Genomic DNA, 11,446 nt, shown 5'->3' with positions numbered 1-11,446 from the left:
CACAATCCCCGTGGGCAGTCAGCCCAACTTACAGTCAGTAATACGCATTTTTCCCAAGCAGTTGAGCACTGGCATGCATAGACAGCTCGGTTGACTAGTTCCACCTGGGATCGAGGAAACTTGACTTGCATGCATGTATGAATTGATCTTCCCAGAAAAGCAAGAGGTAGCATGCAAAGGCATCCCTTATTTTAGGGATCTATGTTTAGTAGTTGGAAGTTACATGGAAGGAACAATTTAGAAACCTCCCTCCAAGTGTCACTTCCCCTAGATTTGTGGCATGCGCGTCACAACCTCGATGTTATCAAAAATCATCGACCCGACACTGCAGAGCTCATTCCTCACATCAACCTTGTAGCTCTGACATCCCACATCACATCTAGGAGCAATCGGTAGATTCAGCTCAACTGTTTTGGGGTAAGCTCTCTTCCCATGCCTTGTGTCGCATTTCTGTCGCTTTTTGGGTTTTCGCTTGTATGAGTATTGTTTGATTGATTTATTTGAACACTTGTTATCATTTACATGTATACTAGCTTTTCCTAGCTTTGTTACGATTTTCATTGCTATCTCACTGCTGTCGCATGCATGATATTGTTTGCACAGACGTTCGTCCAACCGGCGAACGACCTAACCCACATGCATGTTGATCTATTTGTTCAATCCTCCATCCATGTTTTGCATGCATTGTTTATCACTTCTGGTATCACTTAGTGTCACCATGCATTTCATTGACTTACTTACTTTCAGTTTCCCGTCATCGAGTTAGGCCAACCTTGGCCCGATCTCTACCTTCACCAAGGCTGCATTGCGCAATCTGGAGAAGGAAGGTTCACCTTCCTCTCCAGATTTGCGCATTCTGGCCCAACACTGGCCTCCTGGACTGAATTGCACATTTCTGGAGGTCAGTGGTTGCTTGGCTCAAACATTTGCACAAATCTGTCCTTGGGCCAGCAGTGTTTCCCAGTTGGAATCGTGCATTGCGTAATCCCAACAACCAACTGCCCAACTGGATTGCACATTTTGCAGTTCCAACAGTCAATCAGTTTCCCAATAGCCCGGACTGTGCCTTGTGCAGTCTTGGGAGTCGATTTCCCGACCTCCCGGCCTAAATTGCGCAACCTTCATGATCATTCACCCAAGTATGTTGCAAGTCAGTTCTCAAGTTCATTTTGGTTTTCGACTAACAGATTGCTTGCTATTAGTGTTGCCATTTCTCCAAGTATCACAAGTGTTCATCTGCCTCTTGCAGTACATGTAAAATGGTTTCCAACAGAGCAGAGATGAAGACACCGTTCAGAGCACGCTTGGCGATGCAGTTGATCAAGTGTCCATGGGCTTACCTATTCACGAAGACATCAAGTTATTCATGGACAAGGACATCAAGGAGTAGCATCATAGCGAGCAACATCATGAACAACAGCTGAAGGTAGCATACCGAATGCAACGAACACAACAAATGAAGAAAATGTAGAGAATGCAACGAATGTAAGAGGAAGGTTGTTGACAACATAGAGGCGGAGCAAAGTTACAAGATCAAGCAATTCCACTCATAATGAAAGCAACTTTGGAGACTTAGGCTATGAAGTGATGGCGCGACATGAAGATCACGCGAAGGTAGAAGATGGAACAAAGAAGGAGTTGCATGTGTCGAAGCAGTAAGTCAGGAAGAACATGAAGTTGCACAAACCGTCCAATGAGTTGCAACAGGAACAGGAAAAACAGTGGGCGCAACATGCACTCACGGATGAAACTGCACCAATACAAGTTAAGGATCCATCCCAGCAGTTGACACAGAGCAAACATGGTGAGCAGTGTTGTTGATCACATGCAAAGGATCCAACAGCATGAATGTCATTGAGCGCATGCATGCAATCCAACCCATTCAACACGCTCACCAAGGCGAAGACAAGGAGCAAGTCCACCTGGGGTTGAATATGCGCTTCGGCAAGTTGATGCACATGACCACCAATGCACACTTGAAGATCAGCACAGACACTATGCATAGTGTGTTGCCGATTTAACCGTACCCAAGAAGACCATGCGCATGTTAGCAGACGAGCTGGATGAAGGGGCCGAACCAATGCACGGTTGCAATGAAGGTAAGAGTTCGCTTTAGCAAGATGTCACCATGAGGTGCATGCACACCATCTCAGATGACCAAGCTTGGCATCAGTTCACCAGCTTCACCATCACAAGCATGTCAAAGAGTTGGTCTCACCACAGCAGACCGAGTGTTAGTGATTTCTTGCAAGGCTTGCTCAAGCCATGTTGTCTCACATGAGTACATGTGCATTGCAATGTTGAGTCATGTCAAGTGTAAGTCAAGTGTCAACAGTTGGATGTAATAGGCATAGAGTATGTGAAGAGTCATGAGGGTAGTTGAACTGTCACAAAGGGGAATGTCAAGGGTCACCCCACCCTTTGTTATAAATGTTCGCTCATAACTCATTGTATGGGCTTTTGATTAGCCAAGCTTCTACTAAGACTATCTTGATGAAGGCTTGGACAATGTTGTAATGCACCTTGGCTTCTCCACTGCACGAAGCTAGTACATCTCTTTAGAGGAGTAGGTGAATGTGGCTATAACGTTCTGCTGATGGGGCGAGCATGTTTACATCGTGTATTATATGATTGTGACTTACACTTCTTTATATAATAAAAGCCAACACATTTTCATGCATATGTTGTTATTGTAGTTGGACTGCTCCAGTTGCCTTAATGATATATGTTGTTTAACTTATGTACTTGTATATCAACTGATTTGTATGCAATTATATGAATCTTGTTGTTAATGTGTTGCATATGTTGTTAATGATGTCGCCGTCCATGTCGATTGCTCTGCTATACATCAGACATACCTTTCTCTGAACCTTGTTATATCAACTGTCACACTCATCTCAGACTGATCCGTGAGTGTTGTTCGTGTTATCTTAACTTGTATGTCGTGACTGCCACATTTGTGTTGACAGCTCTGCCGGAAGCTGTGCATGTCCTTTGTGTTGTGTGTTCCTAGCCGAGTTGGGATTGATCCCTTTCAACCTGGAAATCACCTTCACCTTCCTCTCCCTTTGAAGTATTGGAACCTCTCATACTCATTCCTTGACTCATTGCATTAGTCACACCCTTGCTACTAACAAAGTTATCTTACTTGCCTCTATGCAACATTGCGGTCAAGGCGTTACCTTACGACCTACTGTTGGGACTCCTACACCAAACGGTTTAAGGTCTAATTGGAACTTATTACTGGGGAGATCCCCTTGACACCGTGCACTCATGTGAGCACTTCTGTGATCTTATTGAAGACATGTTCTATAATTTTGATCGAGACCGTCTTGACCGCAAACTGTTACAACAATGGAGTCTCCGCATGAATCCATTATTAATTTTTGGTAGCACTTTCAGGACTTACAGTTTTAAGCTCCGAGGAGCCAGATGAAGTTTTCTTATCTCTGGGACTGGTTCGAGTATTGCCTTAAGAAATCTGCCCGTCCCAAGAGAAAGCTTGAGATCAAGCCTCGCTCAACCTTCTTCGTTGATGGAACTGCACAATCTCATGTGGGAGCAGGCACTGTCTCAATGGACTATCCGCCTCCCTCTCATTCAACAGTTCCACCATCGCCCTGTGATGTTGAGGATCATGTTCACACACCTATTCAACCTTCACACCCTCCCAACATCACTCCATGAAATTTTCACGCAGATTTGGTTGTGAGTCCTTTGAGTTCTCATGTGCATTAATTTTTTTGACCTCCGTCTTTGCACCCAGGTGTTCCTCCAGATGATGCTGTCTTGTGTTCATCCATTCCAGACTCTTCACTGGTTGTGAATGAGCAACAACCCACTGACGGAGTTGGTGTTGCACAACCAACATGCGCTGTCATTAATGAAGATTATGAGTGAGAGCTTGAGTGTCAGCACTCAGCGAAGGATGACTCCCTTCTATCTGAGTCCCCTCCGTTCTTTCCTAACATTGTTGGTGAACCTGCCATCCATGATTTTTCATGTGTGTCTTCATTTACAGATGCACCCATTGTTGATCTTTCGCAGGACACACCGTATGTTAGCCCATCATCCAACAATGGAGAGGGCCAATAATTCATTGAAAATCCACTTGATCTTTCATTTGCTCTTTTTGGAAACACAGAGGGTGAACATATTTCCTTCTCATCTACCCCTCTGTGTGATTAGTCAAATCATGAGGATATAAACCAACATCCTGAATTTTCCAATCTTGGTTGTCGTGATCTCTTCACCTCGTCATCTGATCACAATGTTGATTCACTCATTGTTAATCCGTCTAAGCCACTGGTCTATGAAGATCCATATGTCAATGAAGTCGAAACCCCACAGGTCGTCGAGGTACTTCAGCCCGAGCTGATGGTTATGTCAGGCCCTCGCTGTCCTGAGGTTGGTTTGCTTCCAATCAGGAAATTGTTCAAACACTCAAGGCTCCTCATCACTCATATGTATGCACTCAAGATCAATCTAACACTCAGATCACACTTCCTCCACTCAAACTGCACGATCCCATTGCTCATGCATTGGAGGAGTCTTATATTGCAAGCACTTGTGCGCGACGCAAGTTATCTTTGTTTCTTTCGTTTTCTTGCATGTCACAGTCAAGAGTGTGCTTATGCTTCAAAGTTGCACGTAGTGTCACACAACACCATGATAAGTCCACGGACTGTCCGTCATGCACATGCACTCACTTATGTCCCGTGGGCACTTTGAAACATGAAGTGTGGCTGTCTTCACTATTATATCTTTCTTGTATGTTGGTCCGCACGACTGGGTTACTCGCAGACCAAGCCTTCACCAACATGGGTCTACCAATGTGCCGGTGGCTGCATTGGAAGTATCACTTCACATGATCAGGCCCATGCACTGTTAGTGTAGGAGTAGGAGTAGTGTTTGCTTGCATGCTTGTTTACTTTCATGCTTTGATTGCTTGTTTGTTTCCTTGCTTCGCTTTCATTTTTTCTTATGCTCTTGCTTTGATTTGTTGATTGTTATTTCGTTCGTAGGTTAGTTCGCATGAAACCATGTGTGACTCATGAAACGAGCTGGGTAATGTACAAGAGGGTTTGTACAACTATCACTAGTTGGTTATATGTCATCTTGCCTCTATATGATGAGCTTGTTACTGTTAGTCCATGATACGTCAAAGGGAAATATGTACTCTTCAAAGTGAACCTTGGTGTAAACACAATGCTTGCACGCTAACTAGTGTCACCTTCTCTAGTCGATTGTTTTTGGGTTAACCCTTGTCAGCTCAGTCAAGTAGATTAAGGTGAGGGGAAAACCTTAACAAGCATGTTAGAGATACAATAAATTAATTCTCTCCTAGAACAACCTCTTCTGCTCTCAATAAATCGGGATCCCTCTTCCGCCTCTGAAATGAATAAGTGTTATGCACAGTGAAAATGAAAAATGAAAAGTCAAAAAATTCAAAATGAAAAATAAATAAGGTGAAAGAAGAGAAAGGCTTCATGCGTAGGGAGGTGATGCAAGTAACTCCGTTGGGGTACTGACCAGGCTCGCTGGCAGTGGAGCCATGCTTGTGTTCCTATGTGACTCCACCAGGGTATTGTCCAGGCTTGCTGGCAGTGGAGCAACACTAGAGATGAAACTAAGACTCTGATGCCTATACTGCTTGTGCACCTATATACCCCTCAAACCCAATCAAAATAAATGTGTTGCCTTGGGTTGGAATGTGTTTCAATCAGCCAAGTGTCTGGAAGATGTTACATCTTACATCAAGCTAATGTGAAACCAAGATGAGCTAAGAATTAAACAATACTTCCAGAGGTGTTAGACTCGTTTTCACGAACAAGGTCCATTCAGAGAGCTGGAGTTCTACCAATGTGTCTCCAAGTGTTGTAGCGGCTACAACCACCCTCCAAACTTTTTCCTTAGCCTGTTTTGGAGCCTCCCCTATCAACCTTACACAACACTTTATCTTGCTTTGTCAAGTACTCAAGGTTTAGTGTTTTCCTCGCACAAAGACAACCTATCGATCACAACTGATCCTTTCCCCTCACAGGCTGCTTACCTAGAATTGGTCCAGCTGCAGGCTGAGTAGCTTCCTAGTGAAATTTGCACATTTCTGGAGGGAAACCAACCTTCCCTCTAGGAATTGTGTAATTCCCTCTGACAGCCTGCTGGGCTCCAAGATTGCGCAATCCTGCTAGCCAACCCTCCCAACAGGATTTGCGCAATTTTTCCCATCAATAGGTTTTTCAGCCTAGGATTTGCGCAAATCTAGGCAATAGTGAGCTGCTCTGCCCAGAAATTGCACAATCCCCTTGGGAAATCAGCCTAGCTTATAGTCAAGAATGCACATTTTTCCCAAGCAGTTGAGCACTAGCATGCATGGACAGTCCGGTTGACTAGTTCCACCGGGGACCAAGGAAACTTGACTTGCATGCATGCATGACTTGATCTTCCCGAAATAACAAGAGGCAGCATGCAAAGGCATCCCTTGTTTCATGGATCTATGTTTAGTAGTTGGAATTTACATGCAAGGAACAATTCAGAAACCTCCCTCCAAGTGTCACTTCCCCTAGATTTGTGGCATGCACGTCATAACATCGATGTTATCAAAACTCATCAAACATACATTGTAGAGCTCATTCCTCACATTAACCTTGTAGCTCTGAAATCCAAAATCACATCTAGGAGCAGTGGGCACATTCAGCTTAGCTGTTTTGGGGTAAGCTTGCTTCCCATGCCTTGTGATGCATTTCTGCTGTGTAGGTTTTAACCCTGTACAGAAATTACCTGCATACGAATTCTAAAACACAGAAAATAAACAATGCAAGAGCATGACACATAAAACACATATACACAGAGATTTCCCTTGGATCCCAAAATTGGTACTACCAGCTTGATTTTTTATTATGTTCCTTTCAATGTTATAATACATATTTATACATGTCGAAGCATCCAATACCATGGACTGAAAACCATCGCGTCCAATACCATGGACCGAAAACCATCGCGTCCAAAAACATATGCGAAAATCATGCACAAAACCATAGGTGGGTCCGCCCATCCTAACATAGGGTCCAAAACCAAAATTTTCTGGGGCATTGCCCCAGACCCCATAAAGTGGGGTTACAGGTACGCCTCAAACCCCCTGTGACCCCCCCCGCTACACAATCAGCGCAACGAAGGGGGGCACCGCCCTCCCCTCTAACCCCCCGGTTAACTACGTGGGCTAGTCATGGAAAGAATATAGCACAACCCAACATTCTCCCACTTGTTGTTTTCTTTCCACAGGGGGCCACAAGAGAGCTTAGTCATTTTTTCAGCCCTGAAATGCCCATTGTCTTTCTACACCAAGAGAACTTCTCAGAGCTCATAGATTTTGTCAATGCATCTACAGTTTTGTTCAAAGTGTCCACCTTTCCCAACAACACCTTTTTGTCTTCTATCATATCCCTCACAGAGTGATACTGAACATCAATGTGCTTTGTCTTTGAATGATATGTAGGGTTCTTTTCCAAGAAAATTGCACTTTGGCTGTCATAGTCTATCCTTATAACTCCCTGTACTAACCCCATACTTGAACACAATCTCTGCAACCAAAGTGCTTCCTTGCTTGCATGAGTGGCTGCCATGTATTCTGCCTCTGTAGTTGATAATGCCACTACAAATTGTTTCTTACTCATCCAACTGACTGCATGTCCAAATAAGTTAAACACATACCCACTTTTAGATCTTCTCTGATCCAGATCTCCAATAGTCTGCATCAAAAAAGCCACGAATATCCAACATTTTGTCCAATCCTGATCTTCCTTGGTAGCACAAACCATAATCACTAGTGCCAGGCAAATACCTGAAAACCGCTTCATTGCTGTCCAGTGCTCCTTCCCTGGTTTTTACATAAACCTGCTCAATACTCCCATTGCATGTGCAATGTCTGGTCTAGTACAGACCATTGCATACATCAGGCTACCAACTGCACTTGCATATGGAACACAGGACATTTCCTCTTCCTCTTCTTGTGTCTTGGGAAACTATTCAACAAATAAGTTCACATCTACAAGAATAGGAACCTTCACCGGTTTACTATCCTGCATATTAAACTTCTGCAGTTTTGTCTTGACATACTTCCTCTGGTTTAACCAGAGCTTCCTCTTTGCCTGATCTCTTTTAATTTCCATGCCCAAAATATAGTTTGCAGCACCAAGATCTTTCATGTCGAATTTGGAGGACAATTGGGTCTTCAAATCATGGATAATTTCTTTGTCATTTCCAACCAGCAACATATCATCCACATATAGGACCAGATAAATAACACGGTCACCAATTAACTTAAAATACACACAGTGATCTACTTTGCTTCTGGTCAAGCCAAGTCCCCGTCTAAATGTATCAAATTTCTGATACCACATCCCTGGTGAATGTTTTAACCCATACAGAGAATTCTTTAAGTTGCATACCGATTATTTCTTACCCTTCATTGCAAAGCCTTCAGGTTGCTTTATGTATATTTCCTCTTCCAGATCCTCATGAAGAAATGCTGTCTTCACATCCATTTTTTCTACCTCAAAATCAAAAGCAACAACCACATATAAAAGTAATCTAATAGAAGCTACCTTGGCAACAGGAGAAAAAATATCACTGAAATCAGTTCCTGGCACCTGGGAATAACCTTTTGCAACCAACCGAGCTTTGTATTTCTCCACCTTTCCTTATGCATTTGTCTTCTTCTTGAACACCCATTTGCTACCAATGGTTTTCCTTCCAGCCGACAACTTCACCAAATCCCAAGCCTCATTTTTTTGCAAAGATGCCATTTCATCAACCATGGCCTCTTTCCAGAGTTTTCCATCCTTTGAATCTACTTCTTCCTTCACAGTTCTGGGATCATCGTCAGTAATAAATAAAGCAAAATTTGAACAGAAAGCAGATGGACTATACCTTTCTGGTTGCCTTCTTTCTCGAACTGATCTTATTACAATCGGACTTTGTGGTTCTTCATCTTCTGATTCCTTCTCTACTGTAGAGTCTAATTCTTCCTCCTTAAGCTCAAACTCTATCTTCTCAGGTTCCTTTAGTTGGAATTCATGTTTAGTAACATCTTTTACCTCTCTGAACACCACATCTTAGCTGTACACAACCTTCCATGTGAATGGGTTCCAAAGCTTATAACCCTTTAAACCATCCTTATACCCAATAAAGATGCACTTTTCAGATTTACTATCCAACTTGGTTCGTTTCTCCTTTGGAACATGTACATATGCATCACATCCAAATACCCTCAGAAGTGAAAGAGAGGGTTTCTTACTAGTCCATACCTCTTATGGAGTCTTATCCTCCAACGTTGATGAAGGTGACCTATTGACCATGTAACATGTAGTATCCACAACCTCTGCCCAGAATTCCTGTCCTAACCTGGCACCACTGAGTATGCTTCTTGCCCTTTCCGTCAACATCTTATTCATTCTTTCTGCAACTCCATTTTGCTAAGGTGTATATGGAGTAGTCTTCTGTCGTGCTATACCACACTTCTTACAGAATTATTCAAATTCCTTGCAGCAAAACTCTCCACCATTATCTGTCCTCAGCACCTTTATCTTCTTCTCTGTCTGATTTTCCACGAGAGCCTTAAATTCTTTAAACCTGTCAAAGGCTTCAGATTTCTTCTTAAGGAGATATATCCATGTATTCCTTGAGAAGTCATCTATAAATGATACATAGTACACAAACTTACCCAGTGATTGAACCTTCACAGGTCCAAACACATCACTGTGCACAAGTTTTAATACCTGTTTCGCCCTCTTACTACCAGAGGGGAAACTCACCCAATTCTACTGCCCATATACACAATTTTCATAGAAATCAAAATCCAGAGAGCTATTACTCATACCTTCTACCATACCTTTACCATGAAGTATTTGAAGGCCCTTCTATCCAATATGTCCAAGCCTTTGATGCCACAACATGGTCTTCTTTCCAGAGACCACTAGATTTTCTGCTCCACTTTCAGGAACCACTGTACTATTGCACCCATCAATAATAATGATACCTTGTAGATTGTACAGAGTTCCAATTCAAACTCCCCACATCAATACCAGTGCTCCCCGAACCATTTTGCAGCTATCCTTCTTGAACACTGTTTTTACACCTGCATCATCCAACTTGCTTATAGAAATTAGATTTCTGGCCAATGCAGGAATATGCAGAACACCCGGAAGTGTTCTAACCCTTCCACCTTGCAACTTCAACTTTACTTTTCCGTGACCAATGATTCTAGCCTTCCTATCATCCCCTAAGAATACATCACCACCATCGTATTTCTCATACTCGCAGAACCACTCTCTATGGGGAGTGAAGTGAAAGGATGCACCTGAGTTAATCAACCATGCCTCATGATCTACATGTGTACTTGAAGAAGCTAAGTACATATCCCCACCTTCATCTGAGGTGGTTTTTGCCTTTACAGAAGGAGCATCATCAGATCCCTTTCCTTTATCAGGAGCTTTAGATTTACAGTCCCTTTTGTAGTGCCCTTCCTTTCCGCATTTCCAGCACACCACCTTTACAGGTTTTCCTAGATATTTAGATCTCCCACTTGATGACTTATTTTTGTTTCTGTTCTAGGACCATCCTCGTACAGACAAGGCATCACCATTCTGGCTCTCCATATTTTTCCGTCTCATCTCCTCCGTCAACAAGGATGAGACTATTTCATCAAACTGCAAGGCAATTACATTGCTACCTATTGCAATAACCAGACTATCCCACGAATCTGGTAGAGAACACAACAAACTGATGCACTTATCTTCATCTGAAATTTTAATATCAACAGATGCTAATTGACTTACCACAGTATTAAATGCGTTCATATGCTCTGTCACCGAGTCTCCATCTTTCATCCTCAGGTTATACATCTTTTTCCATAGGAACAGTCTATTCACCAGAGACTTAGATTGGTACAAAGTCCCTAACTTGTCCCACAAAGCCTTCGCCGTAGCTTCCCTGATACATTCAGCAATACTGAATCTGAGACACACAATCGTATTGTGCTCTTTTCCTTTCGATCCAACTTATTCCATTCTTCATCGGACACTCTCGTTGGTTTAGTACCCAGATCTACCACGATTCACTGATCTTTATCCACCAATAGATTCTCCATCTTGAGTTTCCACAACTCAAAACTCTGACCATTAAATTTCTCGATCTCTATCTTTCCACTGCTCACCATATTCTTTCACCACCAAAATCAATCTCGCAGATCTCCCACTAAACAGGATTTACCATAGGCCCGAGTGAAACCCCTCAGCAACAAAGGCGTCCCCTTGAAGCCAAAACTGCTCTGATACCAAATGTAGGTTTTAACCCTGTAGCGAAATTACTTGCATACGAATTCTAAAACACAGAAAATAAACAATGTGAGAGCATAACAGATAAAAAAACATATACACAAATATTTCCC

This window comes from Pinus tabuliformis, chromosome 7 (genome assembly GCF_031772625.1).
Source record: "Pinus tabuliformis cultivar Carrire ecotype Pingquan chromosome 7, CPIR1, whole genome shotgun sequence".
NCBI classification, from domain to species: domain Eukaryota; kingdom Viridiplantae; phylum Streptophyta; class Pinopsida; order Pinales; family Pinaceae; genus Pinus; species Pinus tabuliformis.
The sequence above is the reverse complement of the archived record's forward strand: the minus strand, read 5'-3'. Positions refer to the sequence as shown.